Source organism: Numida meleagris, chromosome 22, assembly GCF_002078875.1.
Source record: "Numida meleagris isolate 19003 breed g44 Domestic line chromosome 22, NumMel1.0, whole genome shotgun sequence".
Classification (NCBI taxonomy): Eukaryota; Metazoa; Chordata; class Aves; order Galliformes; family Numididae; genus Numida; species Numida meleagris.
This window is the reverse complement of record NC_034430.1, coordinates 1630638-1650568: the sequence shown is the minus strand read 5'-3', so window position 1 is coordinate 1650568 and position 19931 is coordinate 1630638. Positions and strand designations below refer to the sequence as shown.

Below are 19931 nucleotides of genomic sequence, written 5' to 3'. Positions count from 1 at the left end.
AAATTATTGTGGCTGAGAAAGGTGAATATGTCAAGTGAGATCCCTTCTTTGGGTTCAGGAATTGTCTCCGCTCTTTGGCATTTGATATCATCACCTCGCTTCTAGCATTAAAAATGGAACTGAATACCTGGATGTTCAAAAATAAAATGGAAAAAAAAAAAAAAAAAAAAAGGAGAAAACACAGCATTTGAAATGGGCTGCCCAGGAGGTGGTGGAGTCACCGTCCCTGGAGGTGTTCAAGAAATGTGGAGATGTGGCACTGAGGGATGTGGTTTAGTGGGCAATATTGGTGGTAGGTGGATAGCTGGACTGGATGATCTCAGAGGTCTTTTCCAACTTTAATCATTCTATGATTTGCTTTCACTATGTGAATAATTTTCCTCTGAAATCCACATTTTTGTCACATTCCAAACCTCACAGATATGCAGCACATATGGAGAGCTCTTCAAGCATCATTTCTCTACAGAAGGATTATTTTGGCTTTACAAAGTTTTATTCTCAAGCATGTAAAGGACTGTTGCTCAGATTCCAATCTATGGGTCCTTCTCCTGAGGCTCTTTCCTTTCTTCTCTATCAGGCAAATAAATGCTCAGAAAATGGCACAGCACCAAAATGCAAAATCGATCTTATAATTGCTAAGGTAACTTGTACCAGAGCCTGGAGCTGCGTTGTAGCCACCTTCCCCAAAGAACTACACGAACCTGTTTGAACTTTCTGATCGATTCAAAAGATGACTGAGGAAGACATCCATCTTCCAGGAGGTTCTACTTGCTTGTTGAAGCTCCACAAGGTCACAGGCCTTATTTACACTTTCTTTTTTTCTCTTTTCCTGTTACACGTAGACAGGAATGTCCTTCACTGGGACAAGGAAGTTTATATCCTTCCTTCCACTGATTTAGTGAAGAAATTTCAATGGTTTTGGCATCAGGACTGGAGAACACTGGAAGACACTGAGACAGTCCAGGATCTGGAGCACATGGTGTGAGGAAAGGCTGAAGGAACCAGTCTTGTTCATCCTGCAAAAGAGAATGGAAAGGAGAATCTAACTGCAGCCTTCAACTAAATAATGAGGTAATAGGGAAGATGAAATGACCCTTCTCAGATGTGCACAACAGACACAAGTGGCAACAGGGGAAGTTCTAGCTGGGTAATATGGAGAGTGCTCATCAAACTCTCACTGGAAAATTTCCAGTTGTCAAATAAAACAATCAAAAGTGAGAATAATCAGCTCTCTGAAGTGTCAGTACTGTGGAGAGGACAAAATGGTGCAGATCAACTCACTGAACAATAGAAGCCACTATCTCGTCTTGGACACGTGCTGCAAGTGTCCTTATCTGCAACCAGCCTTGTGTTAAACTCCAGCGCTGCAGAGAGAGAGGAGCATTATGACTGCTTGGCATAGCAACAGTATTGAATGATTCATGACGTGAGAGCAGATTCAGGGGAGAGCTCCCAGCCATGGTCCCTCTTTTGTGATTTTTCTTCTGCCAGCTGAAAATTCTGAGGCAAAGACAACCCACCTTGAAGCTCTCAGTCGTAGCTAAAGTGAAAATACATAAATCACACTGTAAATGGAGAACTGTTCATTTTGATCCTGGTCATCTCATGAAATTCACATAAGGATCTCCACTTGTCCTGTGACTTGTGTCCCAGGAAAAAATCAATACCTGCCAAGCTCTGTAAAATGCATCTGACAGAAGCTCCATACTCTCATGTTCAGTCTTGGAAAGCAGGTATTTAAAATTTAAAGGGATTCTAAAAGGTTTGAACTTGAACCAGGATCTGTGGAGCTCGCCTTGTCACAAAATCTAGTCAAGGCATTAAGGCTGTCCAATGTCAGTCAAAACAACTTCATGGAAAAACTGGTTTTGGAAAACAAACTTTATGCTATTCGTTAGGAGGGTGCCATGATTAACAGCTATAAAAACATTGCACATCACTAACACAGAGCATTTTAGTTCTGCATGAGAGTTAGCCATGTCAGAGCTGTTGCACAGCTGTATTCCCTGGGAGCCTTCCCCAGGCTTCCTAGCATTCATGCTGCTATAGAGAAAATGTACTGTCAGGTCTTGGAGTCCATACTGAACTCCCAAGAAATATATGTTATAGGGGAGGGTCAGATGGGGATTAGGGAAAGGTTGTGCCCAGAGGGTGGTGGGCATGGAAAAGGCTGCCCAGGGCAGTGGGCACAGCCCAAAGCTGCAGGAGCTCAGGGAGCACTGGGACATCTCCCTCAGACGTAGGGTTTGGGTGGTGCTGTGTGGATCCAACCATTTTACTCAGAGACCCTAGTGCCCTTCCAGCTTGAGATATTCTACAATTCTGTTATTCCAGGAGATACATTCTGGTAGATACTCAAGGTCAAGGCATCATCCATCAGGAATTGGCACAAATCACTCAGGATTCACTCTGTTGGTATATTTTTCTCATTCAACTGTCATCAGCTGTAATCATAACTACTTCCTCCCCATCCATCCAGGAACAGAGCAGCACATCCTCTGCACCTCACTTTCACCAGGATAGGAACTGTATGGAACATCCAATGAGCTCCATGTTGAAAACAGACACAGAGTGTGTGCAATGTGTCCACACAGTGTCTTGTTCTTGCTGTATCCATTACAGGCTGGCTCAGTGCACACAAAGAAATCACCAGTCACAGCATGGAAAGGAAAGGGCTATAAACAGTCTGAGTCAACATTTATTTCTTTTGACAGTGATCCCTGCATACAACAGCCAAGGATCTTGGATTCTGGGCTGACATTCAGCTTGGCGTTGTGGTGAGTTCTTTGTGGAGGAAACGTCCATCTGCCCCAGGTGCTCATTAGTGATTAACTAAATATTTGTATTCTTGATTAAAAGTGATAGATCTGAGCCTGTTATTTGCCATCCTTCCCTTGCCTTTCAGGCTATCATAAAATTAAGTACATGAAGAGGAGAGCAAGAGAAAATACTGAATAGTGAAGCACAATACACTTTGATTTTACTTACAAAACTACTTGTGCCTGTCAACTCCATTTACACTCCTAACAATATGGTTTGCTAATCAAAATTCAAATATTCAAAACTGGGGGAAATAAAGCAATCCATGGGAAGTGCACGTTCCATTAATCTACAGTAAGCAGCTGCAGCACTCAAGACTGTGGCAGGCAATGTGAAAAAGCACATGGCCAAAGAGGGGAGATGTCCTCTGTCATGGTGGAATGGAGGTTTGTTTTCATAAACATCAGAGATTTTGAAAAAGCTGCTGCTGAAGGAAACAAGTCAAATCACAGCATAAGTGGAAGGGATCCCTGGAGGTCTCTAGCTGAAGCCCCTGCTCAAAGCTGGGCCAACCCAAAAGCAGGTTACCCAAAGCTCTGCCCAGCTGAGATCACAGTCTCCATCCCCAGCTGAGGATATTTACAGACATACAAATATTTGTAGACAGACAATTTGTGCTCATGGAGAGGGATGAAAAAGAGGAGGAAAGTGTTGTTTCTCTGTAGAAGCTGCTCCCTTGATGACAAACTATCAGTGATTCCAGTGGTCCCATTGGCATATCCCAGGGGAGGGTGTTCTGACAGCTCTATGGGGAAGCAGACAGCAAGATGGTGAGAGATGGTTATTGAGGAAGGAGAGAAAACAGAAACTGCAGAATAATGCAGTCAAAAAAACCCAAAGGTAATGGTTTTATTATATAATGCATGTATCAACATTGTACATTTAGCTGTCTTGGTGGCAAAGAGTAAAAAAGTAGAGAAAGATCAGCCTAGGAAAGGAAGAAGGTCTGTGATTTCGTGGTTAATGGTTCACCAAGAAGAGCCTGCTTGAAGACAGATGTCTTCATGGCAAGATGTCTTCGATACCCTTGCCTTCAGGAATCTCCCCAAACACCGTGACTATTCAAAAATGATGCAGAGTGGCCTCACAATGACATTGGCCAGTTCTCTCAGCAATATTGATGACATCCCATCAGGCCCCATGGGCTTGTGTATGCCTAATTCACTTGGATGCCTCTTTCAACATCTAACCAAAGCCAGCTAACACACAGATGGCAAAAAAAAAAATGCTGGAAAGGCCACATAGATGACCTCACTGCAGAAACTATTTGCCTCAGAAGGAGGTTAAAAACCTAGACAGAATATTTGTACATGCTCCATTTTGTATAGACTCATTCAGTTTCACCATTACTCAAACCAAATTTTAGACACCTACAAGTGATTTTTGCCATTCTGAGCTCCTTTTCTAGACCTCAGTAGCGTTCTTAGTGGGTTGCAAGGAGATTGTTAGAGTCTGTGGTATCATTCTTAAGCCTCAAGGACACCTATTTGAGGATGAAATGAGCTCTAAATCCCAAATTCTGCTCACTATAGAAACTTGCAGTTAATTAAATGTAGCAGCCACAGGAGTGCTTGACTGCTAATATCTACACTAATATCAACAAACCCCTCCTTGGGGCACTCAGATTGTTCAGTACTCTCCAGTGAGGACCACAGCAGTCAGTCCCAGTACCAACGCTGGAGTAGTCTCCTTCTCCAGAGGTTCCCCCCAGCTCCTCAGCACAAACTCACCTGCCCATAGAGAAGTCACTCTTTGCTACGTGGCTGTAGGCAGACAGTTCATAGCTCTGCCTTCTTCCCAGAACTACAGCTCAGGAACTGACCAGACTTCTGCAGAGAGCCGAGGACAAAATGGTGCTGCTGCCTCACTAAGAGTCCCAGAGAAGACTACACAACGAAAAGAAGGGGCATCAGCCCTCTCTGCTCCTCCAGTTCATGCTTCAAGACCCAACCATGGGCTATACATTCACACACTTAGAAAGGTGCCCATATTTAGAATAAACCCAGTCAGAGTGGGACCAGGATTTGCAGCAGTGACTTTCCCTGCAGGGTCATGGCAGTAGCCACAATATTACCATGTAGCATCCAGCTTCTTCCTGCACTGTGAAACTGCACTGAAGGGCCATCTGACAACCAAGGCTCTTGCACCCAGGGGTAAGCAGGGCTTTGTTCAGCTCATTGAACAAAGAGACAGTCAAAGCAACCAAGTTGTTTTTATTGTGAGATCAATGTTGACATAAGGACAGCAGGCTACTTTACTGAGCTTTGTATTATATTCATATGATACCTTAGATAACATCTGAGTCTGGGCTGCTTTCTATTGTTCATGAATGTTAATGAGGTGGTGTTTTTTTTTATTACTTGGTCCCTTTTTATGGAGCTGCTCTCATTTTAATATCATATTTAAATTCTGTTCTTTCGAAATAATTGCTTCGGTATCTGGCGTTGTCATTAAAGTAAGTATTTTGGATGTTTCCCCTGGGTCTGATCCAATTTCTTCCCAAGAACTTTAAGCAAGCACCCCCAACCATACCAAGGCAACCATACCAAGGCAACACAATGAAGCTTTAGCATTGAAGGAATTCAGTAATTTACTTCTTTTAACATTCAGGCAGAGAGCTAGAGTGGATAAATGCTTTGCACACGAAGTTCAACAGATAATTTTCATTTTCTTCGCTCTAGAAGAAAATAAAACTTTAAACATGGCAATTAAAAAACACGAGCTAAGCATTAAGATAACAGTTAAACAATATCTGCTTCTTTATTTGACATCTATTTTGCCTTATGAAGAGAGATGCTTAGCCCACAGCTTCCCAGACAGGACTGTGGTTCCCAGTGCTGACAGCAGCCCGTTCTGCACAGCTTTGGAGAGCAGCACCCAGGCATGGCAAAGGGCTGCTCCTTTTGGAAAACCCAAATGCTAAGTTGCTGGAGACAAAGCTGGCTCAAACGAGCAGACCCCAAATGCAGAGGACTCTGTCTGTACTTGCCAGTTCTCAGGGAAAAGATTGAAGAACTGCCCTGGGGATGGGCCCCTGCTAGGAAAAGGAGTGTACAGCAATGGGGCAAGCCACAGGGCTTGCTAATAAAGCCGCACAACTCCCCCTATTTGTACATATGTTTCCTGCTGAGGTAGCCTGGCCTGGGTGAGGTTGATTAAAGCACTGTTAGCTCCAGGAAATTACTCTCCCTTTTGTGCCTGGCCTCCATCTTCCTGCCTTTCAAACTTCATTTTCCTGCATTGTTCTTGTTCATTCAAGTCACATACACAAAGGCAAGGAATGTCTTATATTACTTGTCAGAAGGGCAAGAATGGGGTCCTCTCTGGGTGCTCCTCTCAGAGAACTGCAGCTGCTGAGCTGAACCTCGCCGAGCAGTTCTCCTGTTTGTATGAACATTGCCCAGGAACAAGGTTAAATCCACAAAACAAATCAGAACTTCTCGCCGTTAGACCACTACCATGTGAAGTTGTAGAGGATATTTGCTAGATGCGACTTCCTTCTTTCTCATAGCTGTTGTGCCAGCCCTGCAGGAGTCTCACCATGGGTAAAGCCTGGTGAAAAAGTGGGTGAGCTGAAACGGCACCATAACTGCCTGTAGAACTCAAATACTCACCCATCCCTCCCTCTCCGTGCATTCTGAGGCCGCATATTCAATGTCAGTTGACCTTATGCTATATTCCTAGAGGATGTTCACTTCAAAATCACTTCAGATCTTCTGCAGGAGCGCTTCTCAGCTGTTCCCCAATTGTCTGTGGACACTTAGGGATCTCATAGTGGCTGGATCCTGGTTGTTGGCAGGACGTTCTCCATAGCCAGTCTCCTTACAAGTTGCAAAAGGTAAATAAAATAGGAGCGGTGGTCCATTCCCCTTTTTTGATTACCACTTCTAGCTAGGAACAGAGCATACAATCAGTCTTCCTTTTGAAACCAGCACTGGTGTGTTGTTACTGGCTGATTTTTGTAGAGCACAGCTCTCCCTGCTGAAATTTTAATTCATCGTCCTTGCTGTGGGTGCAGTCACACCCTCTTTGCTTATCTTCACTTGTTCTTCCCTTTTTAGCTTTTCTCATGAAGCAGGACTCACATCAGCTACTTTAAGCCTCTATATTCTAGACATCTGAGTGAGTCACCCTGGAAAGTCAGCGAGCAGTAAACTCCCAGGAAGTGATTAATCTGACCTAGGTCCTCCCTGGGTTTGGGCAGCTGCACCTTTCCGTGACTGTTTGCTGTTAAGGAGAGCTCTGGATCAAGCAAAACCATCAGCTTCCCCCACCACTTGCACAGCGCAGCTAGGGCTTCCTTCGTGCAGAAGAGCAGAAAAACCAACAAGCATCTTCTTTTGGAACTCTGCATTCATACCACTGCTTTAATGGGCCAGCCGTGAACATCATACAGGGGAGGAGACGTGCCAGGGCCCTCCAGACGTCTTCTGCCTCATTGCAAAGGAGATGGACAGCTAACCACAGAAGTTCTCCCAGTCCTTCCAATCCAGCTTTGGCAGCCAACCCCGGCAGTTATAGACCTTGTGTGATGCCTGTAAACACGAGCTCTTTCCAGATGTCACGGTATCGCTGTGATTCCAAATATGTGCAACACAAACACACCATATGATTGGCGTTGGTGCACTCCTGTTATCTGCCATACCAGTGTTCTGCTCTGCTTTACGCTTCTCTGGGGAGCTGGTGCTAAGCATGCAGCCCTGCTGCGACACTGCCCTCAGCCAGGCTCTCTCTCTCAGGGCAGGGCCGACAAATGCTGCCATGCAGTCCCTTGGAAGGGCTGACACTGGGTCTAGAAGCAGGCTATAGGCTTTCCCTTGCCACCTCTGCTGTCCCAGACTAAACACACTTCTTCCAGTTTCTAGGATGGTTGATGGAAAGAAGAGAGAAAAGTTGAAAGAGCAAGAGGGCAAGATATACTGTGGCAGATTTTGCTTGGCTAGAAGGTTCCAGTATCCAAACGCAGGAGTCTTAGAGCTAACTGGGCTCCACTGTGGAGTTCAGGGGCAGGTTCCACTCCCTTAGCACAATCCATCTATGAAGATATCAGTGGAAAGGAAGAGCACATCCACCACAGTTTCCAATGGGACACACCATTCCATGGGTCTCTGCCTGATTGTTCTTACTGCCAGTGTAGCTGCTCCATTAAAAGTATTCTGTACACTCCTGCTAGCTGTCCTGTGCACAGAGGAGTTGTGTTAATCATTCAGGAGTGGTTTCTCAGTTTAGGTTTCTTCCTACTGCTGAATCCTCTTATTAACTTCTGCTTCACTGGAAATAGCAGGGCCACTGTGTCTAATAATTGCATTTTACACTGTGCACCCATAATAGGTAGAAAATCATTATTCATGCAATTAGAGGATCTAGGAAGCGAGTATAAAATGCACGTGTAGTATCTGCTTTGCACTCTTTCAGAATGTTTTCATTTCAAGGATGCTTTTCAAGGTGCCCACCTGGTGAGTCCTGAGATCAGCTAAGCAGCCTGCCCTGCCAGCCAGCTGCTGAAAGGGACTCCATAGCAGTTCACAGAATCATAGTGTACTGCAATGGAAAGCGTAGCAATGACAGCAGAGCAGCAAGGTCCTAGTCCGCAGCAAGTGAGGATATGCTCAAATGCAATGGCTGTGGGCACAGAAGGAAAAGAAAAAAGCTGCTTACCTTCAGAAGGCCTCAGGTAGGCAGGGATCTCCAGCAAGATCCCCTCACCTCCGCTGCCAGCCCTTAAACAAGGTCTGCAAAGGGGTGGATCCTGGCTCCACCTTTTCTGGTCACTCAGCAGCATTGCATGCATCTGAGCTCCCCTGGGTTGGCCCTGCCTTCCCACCAGGTGCTCCATCACTGCTGCAGGCCATGCCTTAGCATTTCTGCTACACACAGAAACATAGAATCATAGAATATCCCAAGCTGGAAAGAATCCGCAAGGGTCTTTGAGTAAAATGCTGAGAAAATCATGTCTGAAACACAATTGGGTCTGACCCTGGCCAAGATGAATATACCTGCAGGATTTAGGATATTTAGAACTGAATATTTTGGGTAGTCAGAACCTTCCCAGAGCTGCAGGGCTGCCATCCAGCTTTTGCTTGGGCGCCTGGGTCACCTCTTAAGGCCATGGTGAAAACTAATGGGCTGTGATGGGAAAACAGGCAACTTGCCCTCATCTCTCACCTCCAAGGAGACACTACTGCTTCTGCATAAGTTTGGTTTCACAGTTTCTCTTGCTGAAATGTGAAGAATCTAACAAGGTGTGCAGATGAAAACTCTAATAGCTAGCTTGTCATTTTAGATACTCTGGAAGTGGATCCATGACCTCATAATAATGGGGCAGAGAGTTGAGAACCTGGTTCTTTTATAATCTGCTTCTCCTTTCAGGCCTTTTTCATGTGGCTTATGGTTTCCAGTGTCCCCACAAGGCCTGAAATAAGAATTTTCTGCCTTCAGCAGTGATTCTGACACAGTCGTACAGAAAGCCCAGCCTGCAACCAGCCATGCGTTCGTCAGAGTTCTGCTCTATTTTAAGGAATCATCATTCCAGAACAGATATTTTCCAAAAAAAGAAATTGCACGGGGTGCTGCGCAAAGAAGGATGGAGCTGTATCAGTGGTGGGAAACTCCAGAGAGATTCTCAGCTTCAGCTTCTCTGAAATCGGTGGATATGTGATATGTGAACAAGAGAAGAGTCGAGGCGATCTTGTTGCTTGACGAAGGCTGTGCTGAGCTGATCAGGTTCACTTTCCTGAGCAGGCAGGGTGCTGTCACTTTGGATTTGTTAAAGAACACAGATGCTTTGAGGATGGACAGATTATGCCATTAGCTGTAGAAATCATCTGTGCATGCCTAAGAAAACCTTCCTCTGAGGAGCAATTAGCAAGAAAATGCAAAACAGTCTGTTTTGTGTTACATGATCATTAGTTAGAACAAGGCTTAACAAGGCATGTAAATGACACTGCAAGGAACTGACAGCTCTCTGCTGCATCAAACACTGCCACAGCTAAGAGAAGCCTTCCCACAATGTTAAAAGCACATTGCACTTTTGTGAGACAAGTGACATTGTTCTGTATTTCACTGAATTTCTAATAAGTTCCCCAGATTACAGTGATTCTGGAGGTTGCTGTGGTCACCTGCAGCAACAGTTGGGTGTGTATGGAGAGGTTTGTTCTCAGCCTCATCAATATCCTTACTCTAGCATGCAGCAGTTCTCGGAGTTTATCCCAAATATTTGCTCCATGGGGTGACTTGTCAGCATCTAGTGGAAGTAAGTCATCAGTGAGCAAAGCAAATATCTGTAGGAGCACTGGAAAGTAGTTTCACAATTACTACTGTTACCTTGTCTTGACCATAGACCACTCTTCCAAAAAACAAAACAGAAAAAGTACTATTCTAACAATAAGTGTACATTAATTATCAAGAGTTTTTCTTTTTGTAAATACAGGCATTTTTATCTTTTCTAAAAGTTCAGAAAAAAATAAAATGGAACGTGGCGAACTCAAGTGGACTTCAAAGTTGGACAACATGATTTGAGAAGAATGGTGAAAGTGAGAAACAGTCAACTCAAGCATTGCACAGCTGAAAAGACAAAAATCCAGCTGTGTGACCCATTCCAAGTCCTCTCTAACGTTTGCAGCGATCTCACTACCAGTTGTGCTTTACTGGTAACTGAACTATCTGCCAAAGCTGCTACAGACTGTACGTTCTGGCTGCAGCACCTGGAGGCTGATTTTACAGTGTCATGTTGGCTAAGTTCACCAGAGTGACATGCAGAGGCAAAGTGCCACTCAGGTGTTCAGCAGCACGTCCTCGAGGGGCTGTTCAAAGCACGTGGTGTGGGTTAGGCACGGAGCTAGAATCCCAGTTCTCTGAGTCAGAAGATGCACAGTGCATCCTGGGGGTGATTTCCATCGTCCAAACAAGAGATCTTCCCCACATGAGCTTTCTCAAGGAAAAGGTTTATTCCAGAATCATTAAGGTTGGAAAAGACCTCGAAGATCTAGTCCGACCGTCATCATCTAGTCCAATAATCAGATGTAAAGGTTCTGCTTGATGAAGACCACCATGACCAAGATCATCTTGCAAAAAACCATGAACTGCTGCAAACCAAGGAGCCTCCATGCTTCCTGCATTTCAGCAGTGCAGTTCAGCTTCAGCTGGGAAGAGTCGGTGTGGGGCATCTCCCCCTCCCCAAGGAACCAGCTGCAGAGGAGGAGATGAAGAGTTTCTATAGAGGACTCAAACCAAGATGCCACCTGCTGAGCTTCCTGGCAGTGAAGGGTTTGGAGCACAGTCCTAGGGGGAGTGGCTGAGGGACTGGGATGGCTCAGTCTGGAGCAGTGGAGGCTCAGGGGAGACCCCATTGCTCTCTGCAACTGCCTGAAAGGAGGTTGTGGCGAGGAGGGGTCGGCCTCTGCTCCCAGGTAACAGTGATAGGATGGGAGGGGGTGGCCTCAAGTTGCACCAGGGGAAGTTCAGGTTGGATATTAAGAAACATTTATTCTCAGAAGGAGTGGCAATGCATTGGCACAGGCTGCCCATGGAGGTAGTGGGATCACCACCCCTGGAGGTGTTTAAGGAAAGGGTGGAGGTGGCACTGAGGGACATGGATAGTGGACAGTACTGGTGGTAGGTGGACCACTGGACTGGATGATCCTAGAGGTCTTTTCCAACCTTACTGATTCTATGATTCTGTAATTTTGAGTGGTGGTTCCCCAGATTACAGTGATTCTGGAGGTTGCTGTGGTCACCTGCTGCAACAGTTGGGTGTGTATGGAGAGGTTTGTTCTCAGCCTCATCAATATCTGCATTCTGATCTCATCTGGAGAGCTTGTGCTGTCTCTCTTCCTCAGCAGTCTTGTTCGTTCCAAGTGCCTCTACTTGGGAGGAGATCTGAACACCGCTTGGCCCCATAGAGCACCATCAGAGCCACTCCATGGCAGAGCCCCTCCTCACAATCACAGCCCACCCTCAGTGCACACTGAGCACCACCTCCACCTGTTTTGTACCACCTCCTTCACCTCAGCCTGTGTGGGCAGGGCCAGAATAAGCCATTTCCAGTGGCCATTTTATATAAAAAATTTTTTTTTTTTTTTCTGGGGAGGAGGATTCAAACCTGCTTCCCAAAGAATAAAACCTATTTGCCTCACAAGTGGTGGAGAGAGTCTCTGCTGAGCTGCCACTAGCACAGCATGTAAATTACAGAGAGGAACATCCATGACAGCACAGCTGTCTCCCTGGGAGGGCGGAAAAGTGCTCTGAATCATCAGCTGGAAGCACTCATCTCTTTCCAGTACCTTTGCTAACTTCAGTCCTTAAGCAGAGTGGCAGAGCAAATCCGGCCGTAGAGGCTTTGTTGGTGGTGCAGATGGTCCTTCTCCTGTCCCAGATGGTATTCTTGAGATGCAGTGCAAGAGAAAACCTCACTGCTGTTAGCTGCTGGCACCCAATTTCAATCTGAGTTGGACTGCTAGGCTGGCTTTATTTTGTTCATTTTAGAGGGTTACCTGAATATTCAGAAGTAGCCAAGTGACTTTCCATCAGGAGCAGGAGGCTGACCTGTCCCTCTGTATATCAAAGAGATCAGATTTACATAGAAATCAAACACATAAAGGTAGGTGAGATTAACACCACCTGCTGCAGGTGGCGCGAGGAATAAGCCATGTAAAGAACCGTGCAGCCATGTGATAAACCTGTATAAAAAATGAAACACCGGATGACAACATTTGCTTTTTCTGGCTTTGGAGTGAAAATCCACAGAGGCTGAATGCATTTCATGGAGTTTCCTCCATAATCAGGTGGGAAAAAGAGATGTTACATTTCAGTAGATCGGGGATAGTAGTGTTCAGAATATCATTCTTTTGCACACACTCTCAAGCCCTAATCTGCGTTGGAGCCTCACTCCCACAAAACTTTCTGATTCACTCTACTGCCAGTGGGGTGTGAATATTTTCTATGCAGTGCAAATGTTTTCCTGCAATAAGCCCATCCTTTTCTCTGACAGAGGATAAAAAAGAGAGGATCAGCTCAAATTAAATGTCAAACCCTGGAGTATCTCACTCTGAAACCAAAATGGCTTTAGTCCAAAAAGCATCAGGCTGTGAGCTTCGTAGAGTAGGAAATGAAAATGGGGTATAGCTGTGATTCCTTCCCATATGCTCTAATTCCATTAGGCATTTAATTCCGATCAGATGGGGAGATCCAGGTGCTGTATCACCCTACATAGTGCAGGCAAGGCAGCATTAGATCTAACAAGCCTATGCTAAATAGAATGACCACGTGAACCAGGGCAGTTGGGACACTTCTTGGTCCCTGTGGCTGCTCCATGGGCATTTTTTCAGGACAGCATTATTATTTAAATAGGAACAAATAGAAATTGAAACAGAAACATGGAAAGAGAATGGAATAGTTCAGTTGGAAGGAATCAACAAAGATCCCAAGTCTGACTGTTAGACTACTTTGGGGCTGACCCAAAGCTAATATCCATTATTAAGAGCAATATCCAAATGCCTTTTAATCACAGAAAGGCTTGATATGTCAGCAACCTCGCTAGGAAGTACAAAGTGTGATTCCTGAGACATTGTGAGGCCTCACTGCAATGACCCTGCCCCTCGTATTGATCAATAATGCTTTATTTATAAAGACATTACAGTAGCTCATCAATATCTGTGGGTGCCCAAAGGCTCTGTTTTGGTGTTCTTAATGCAGCAATAGGAGGTGAACAAGCAAATGTTCAGTGTTGTAAGAGAGGGATGTCTGTCAATCAGTCTGCTGCCCTTGGAGACAGCCATGGTTTCAACCACGCTGTTCTGGCAAATGCTGGGCATCAGCTCACTTTTCTGGAGGAAAACATAAAAAGTACCAATAATAGAACAGCCACTGATATTTTCCAAGGGCTGTGTCACCACAGAGTTTTAGGACATTCCCAGTACCTGAGTTAGCACACCAGCCTGGATCTTACTCTGTGCAGTCCCACTGCTCAGTAGGGTGTGCACCCATGGGGGCCCTGGCTGTATCCCACCAGCACCGTCCTTGTTGCACGGCTGGCAGGGCCCCTTTTGCTGACCTCTGAGAACACAGGTTTCTTTCATAACTACTGTTAAAAACAGACCACACACACACACAATCAGTAGTGTCAGTGTGTCATACAATCATAGAACTGCTCAGGTTGGAAGAGACCCTCAAGATCGTCGAGTCCAACCTCAACCTATAACCATACTACCCTAACTCTAACAACCCACTGCTAAATCATGTCCCTGGAAACTGCCATTTTTAAGCCACTTTGGCTGAGATAACTGTGGGTCCAAGTCCAAAGGCTAAAATAGAAGCTTTAATTATCCTTTTTAAATATAGAAAAACTGAAGCATGAGAGGTCATAGTACAGTCATAAATGTCAATGTGAGAGACTTGTGCCGCAAAAGACATGATAGCGTGGGATTATTGTGAGATAAAAGGAGACATGCTTGCCATTTACATGGCCCAGAGACCGATTGGTGGCATCTGCAGCCTCCACTGCTTTAGAGAACTGGGGTTCTCACCTCCACCTGACTTAAAATTTCCCTCTTCTTAGAGTTCATGAGCAGATGTCTGAGAGGAGAGGTGGGATTTTCACCTCTTTGTGAAACACGACTGCAAATAGAAGTGTGCACTTGGTAGACATGGGGCTGTCCTTGTTTTATCCTGAGAGGAGTCAGCTGGTGGGAGATCTATAGTGCTTTAATGCAGGAGAATTTTTGCAACATCCAATTCTGAATCAAATATTCCTCAGAACTCGTTTATTTTTCCTCTATAGTTTTGCAGTCTTCTTCCCACTGTTAAATGGAAAGATGAAGATGACTGCATCGTTTATATTAAAAATACATTGACCTTAAGCTTCCAATTTTACAAAAACCAATTTACAGAAAAGTTGTATTTTAATTGCTCTTCACCATGCCAGGAAAAAAAAAAGTATCAATTTTAAGTCAGTTCTAACTGCAGTTTTTCTCAGTGGGAGAAGTGCATGCCCACCTTTTGTCAAGGGTGCTAAGTTTCATGAAGATAGAGCTGTAGATAACCATCACTGACACTCTACGAGGAACACCAATGTGGAGAGGGCTTTGGCACAAAAAGAGCCACGAATGCAATCTTTTTGGCAAGGATTACCAGGGGAAAAAAAAAAAAAACCCAACACAGAAAGCAACATCCGTCACAGCCATGTATTCCTTGCAATTAAATGACTTAGGACTTCATTTGACACTTTAATAGCCAATTTATTACAATTCTTTTTGCTATTTGTTTGTAAATTGCAGAATAATATAGGTTGTAAGGGATTTCTAGATTCCATCTGGTCCAACCAACTTGCCTAAAGCAGTTCGCCACCTTTGAAGTTGGATTAATTTGGAAATTAAATCAAGTTACTGAGAACTTGCATGCCAGATATCTTCAAGAATGGAGTCTCCATAACTGGAAGAGGAGCCCAACAACTCCCAGCATGAAAACATTTATTTCTGATATTGGTATTTAGAAGCCTGGAGATGATCATCACCAAAGGACTGGACCTTTGCAAGGCACTTACAGTTGTTACTGACATCATTTTTTTTCATATTTTGGAGTTTTTTTCAGCACAAACCAGATGGCATACATCCAAATTATTAGTGTCAGCTTTTTTGGGGCAGCACATGTTAGCCGGCATTTCTTGCTGTGTTCTCTGGAGATGCTTGATATAGTCCTGAGTCCATGTGCTATGACTCATTCACTAGAAGAGGCTGGGAGAGCTGTTACTGCTAGCTGCTTTGTAAGTTCCTTCACTTCTTTAATTTATCTTATGTGCCTGTGAGCTCATCTATATGCAAGATAAGATATCTTTGATATGATTCCTGAAGGCCAGCCATATCTGTAAAGATGGAGACCAAGAAGTCGTTGAGTAACTCAGCCTTCTCCTTGACATATGTCACCAGGTACACTGCCCCATTCAGCCACAGGCCCACATTTTCTCCAGTCTGTCTCTTGGTGATGTACTTGTAGAAGCCTTTCTAGTTGCCCTTCATTAGATTCAGTTCCATGTGGGGTTTGGCTTTCTTAAACCCATCCCTGTCTGCTAGACCATATCGCTATACTCCTCTTGGGTTGCCTGCCCCTGCTTCCACCTCTCATGTGCTTCTTTTTTATGTTTGAGCCCAGGCTTTCTACTGCCTTTTTTAGATTTTCTTCTTTTGGGGATTGACCTTTTTTGAGCTTGGAGATTATCCTCAAATATCAACGCTAAATATCAACCATGTGTCTTGGAATTCTCTTTTCAACAGAGACACATCCTATGGGATTCTTCTAAGCAGATTCCTGAAGAGGCCAAATTGTTTAGCTGAAATCCAGGGCTGTGGCTCTTCTTTTTTGCTCTGCTTACTCCACACTGGATCCTAAACTCCTCACTGGATTCTAAACTCCATCATCTCATGGTCATTGCAACCAAAGCCACTTTTACCTCCACACCCCTGACTATTTCTTCCATGTTTGTATCTCATCTAGTAAGGCACTTATCCTTGTTGCTTCTTCTATCCTCTGTACCAAGATGCTGTTGAAATGCACTCTCTCCTTCTGGCAGATGTGGTGGTGTACAAATCCCCTGTGAGGACCATGGCCTGCCAACATGAAACTTCTTCTACTAGTTCAAAGAAGGCCTTATCTACTGCATCTTCTCGATTGAGAGATACCCATAATAAGAGCAACTGTGTGGACTATGAACTACCCACTAATCATAACGTATAAACCCTTGACTGGCTCCTGACTTGACCCCAGGTAGAGCTCCCCGCATACCCATTATTCCCTCATATAAAGGGCAGCTCCTCCTTGGTATCCTTTCCCATCCTCATGGACCCTGTGCCCACTTACTCCAGCCAACCCACCATGTTTCCATGACCCCAGTGAGATCACAGTTCTGTAACCACACACAAATTCCTAATTCCTCCTCTTTGTTCCTTATGGTGCTTGTATTAATGTGGAGGCATTTCAGAGAGGCACCCAAGCACACTGATTCCCCAGTACAGGCTTGAGAGCCTTATTTATAGACCTTCACGTGTTTTACCAAGTACCCATCTTTTATAGAATTAAAACATTTGGTTGAGATTTATTCTTTCTGGGTTGAAATAAACCAATAGCCCTTTTCCCTCAGAAAACTCTGACAAAAAAAAAAGTAATAATAATTGTATACTGAGTTTCTTTAATTCTAACTTGATGTTTTCAAGCCTAAGCCTCGTCCAAGCTCACAGCCAGAAAATCAGCTCAGCGGTACAGGAGCTTTGTGTGCTTTGTGAACTCCATCTCTGTGCTTGGGAGTGATGGTGCAAGTTATTTTAACAAAACAATGTATTTGTGGCAAGGAGAACAGGAAGGTAAGTGTGGTACTCAATGAGGAGCAGCTGCTCATCTTCAAAACTTATAGCTGCATTGTTTAAAGCCATGTTTTCTGATCTTCTCTTCATGAAAGTGTTCCTTCTGAACATCTGGGTTGAATTTTTCATTGGGTGCATTAATTAACCACACTGCCCAAAATTTTGCCTGATGACATCTAGGTGATGATTGTTCTTAGTGGGTTACACGGGGTTAGACACAGACACGTTTTTGGGGGTTGGATCTTCCCTTGTGGGATGCAGCCACCATGGGAACACTAGAATGAGAATAGAATCACAGAACCCTTAAGGTTGGAAAAGACCTCTACGATCATCTAGTCCAACCATCCACCTCCCACCACCACTGCCCACTATGTCTAGAAGAAGAGGATTTTGTAGCACAGATTATATTTGTCATAGTAGGTATGCAAGCACATACAGAAAAAGCAGTTAACGCATGACACATTTAGGTTTTCTATACATAGAGCAGATGAACTTTGTTATCCATGCATAAATATAGATCCAAATGCTGCATCATAGGTTTCTTTTCTGCTAGAAATCAGCTCTGCAAGACTTAACAATCGCTCAGGAAGATTTTTGCAGTCAAATGCATCTCTTGGGAACCAGTGGATGCCTTTGGTCTGCTGTCTACAGAGTGAGTGGGGCTTTATCCCCCTGAAGTGCTTTGGTTTCCTTCATTCAAAGTAAACCTGCTCTAGAGGGGATCAGTGACTCCACCCTGGGTGGGTGCAAGGTGGTGGCAAGCAGGCAGGTCATCTCCATAGGGCCCCATTCATCCTCGCTGACATCTGGGATGCTTGCGCTCTCAACCAGCAAGTCACCCAGGCTAGAAATGCTGGGAAAGGGGTGACAAAATGAAGAGGCAATCACCAGTTCTTTTTACCAAGGTACACTGCTGCTGCCCTGGTTCCAAGTGTCCCCAGCATACCAGGGTCGAGGTAGAAATGGTAAATTTTGCAGCAGGTAAATATGAGGGAAATATGAGCTTCCAAGCCTCAGCCCAAAGCTTTGGTTGGGCATAGCAACACTTGGGTAAGTAGATTCCCACACCTTTTTCTGAAACATCTGTCCCTATGTGGAGGGAACACAGGTATTTTAGTTCCACCAGCAAGGAAAAATAGAAACATTTATTTTGGAACCGATGAAGAATTGTTTGATCTGAAACATGGTGTTTGCTTTCTGCGTATCAGGGATGGGAAGGGACCGTCTCCTTGATACTGTCTCTTTTCTCCTTGGTGGTCAACAGCGAGCTGGGTCTGGGGCAGGTCTTTCACAGCCTTTAAGAGATTGTGGCCATTGTGTTTACTCCACTCTACATATATTTCAAAGTTCCCATCCTTTCTTTATGCCTCCTTCTTTTCAAGACCAGGTTGGATGGGGCCCTGGGCAACCTGGTCTAGTCCCAGATCCAGAGGTTGGTGGCCCTGCCTGTGTGGGGGGTTGGAACTCGATGATCCTTGGGGTCCCTTCCAACCCAAGTTGATTCTATGATTCCTCATTTTGGTAACTTAAAGCAGCCTTCCAGATAACTGGATGAGGAAGTCTACATGAGCTGTTGTACCTTGTTGCTATCTTCCTGTTGCTGGAGTGCAGGTGATCTGCTGAGCTCACCTGCATGCCATTTCAATATAGAAGACACATCGTTTACCAACTGGATCCCTTTGTTATCAGTACAACAATTAATCCTTGCCCTGGAGTTTCTTGTGGTGCTTTCATATGCGGGCAACTCCATTCCTACAGACCAAGCTGAACATTTCTATCACAAATCACTAAATCAGCATGTATTTCACAGCTGTCCAGACCCATCTTTCTCATTGTCTTGCTTTGACTCATCATGAAAGGGCAAAAGCTTCATAGCTGGGATGGAAAGATGTTGCCAGGAGGTCCTTAGAGAATTTCTGCTATTTGATTCAATGCAGCCTTTACCCTTTACTGTCAGAGTATCTCACATCTCTAATAGATGATGGCAGCTGATTTCCAAGCACTTGGTCCTGGAGCAATTATTTGTACATTCCAGCAAGTTTTGCCTTCCTCTAAGTAAAAAGCAATGCTGTAATCTGTCTGATGTGTTACCATCATTTCTGCTGACAGCTTCCTCTTTTAAAGCTTCAGCATGGAGCCTGTGTTTTACACCTCAAAAATCAAAAACCAGCTATGAGACAAAGTAACCCTGCTGATTCTTATTATCCCACTTATTCCCCATGTAGGAAACACGGAGCAGATATGCAGAGAGCACTTTGAGATCTGAGTTCTTCCAGTGAGATAAAACCACCGTGAATGTTTGAGTATTGCCCAGTTGTGCCCAGCTTTGCAACCCTGCACACTTCTGTTGGTCTCAGGAGTTGTTCCAGGGGCCACAGTGTTGGTATCAGTGATTTCCTCAACAAAGAAGACAAAAAAACCATCACTGATTCTGGAAAAGCAGCAAAGAAAAGGCTCCTCAAGGCATCTCTGTATAGCTCTGCCATTTAAATAGTTGCAATATCTATTACCTGGAGCGTAACTTTGCAAAACTGATGTCCTGCACAGCCCCTCACTGTCTCTCTCAGTAAATAGCTCTATCCTTTCCTGGAAGGACAGGCACCCTCCTACACCTCTATGCACGCAGATCTTCCTATAGCATCCTCACTAAGTCAAAGTATTGCACCTGACTCTCAGAAAACAAAACGCTTGCTTGATGGTGCCCTTGGGGGCTGATATTTTGTGTTTCTTGGGACTTCTTAACCACATTCAAAGGAGTTCTCA

At 44.5% G+C, this 19931-nt stretch overlaps 1 long non-coding RNA gene across 1 annotated transcript; it reads right to left on the bottom strand.

The window, feature by feature from the left end:
- LOC110387516 lies at positions 406-8513 on the bottom strand. Its single transcript, XR_002432546.1, has 4 exons — positions 8479-8513; positions 8274-8361; positions 4551-8183; positions 406-1016 (listed from the first exon to the last, which is right to left on the bottom strand). It is a non-coding gene; the product is annotated as an uncharacterized LOC110387516 (long non-coding RNA).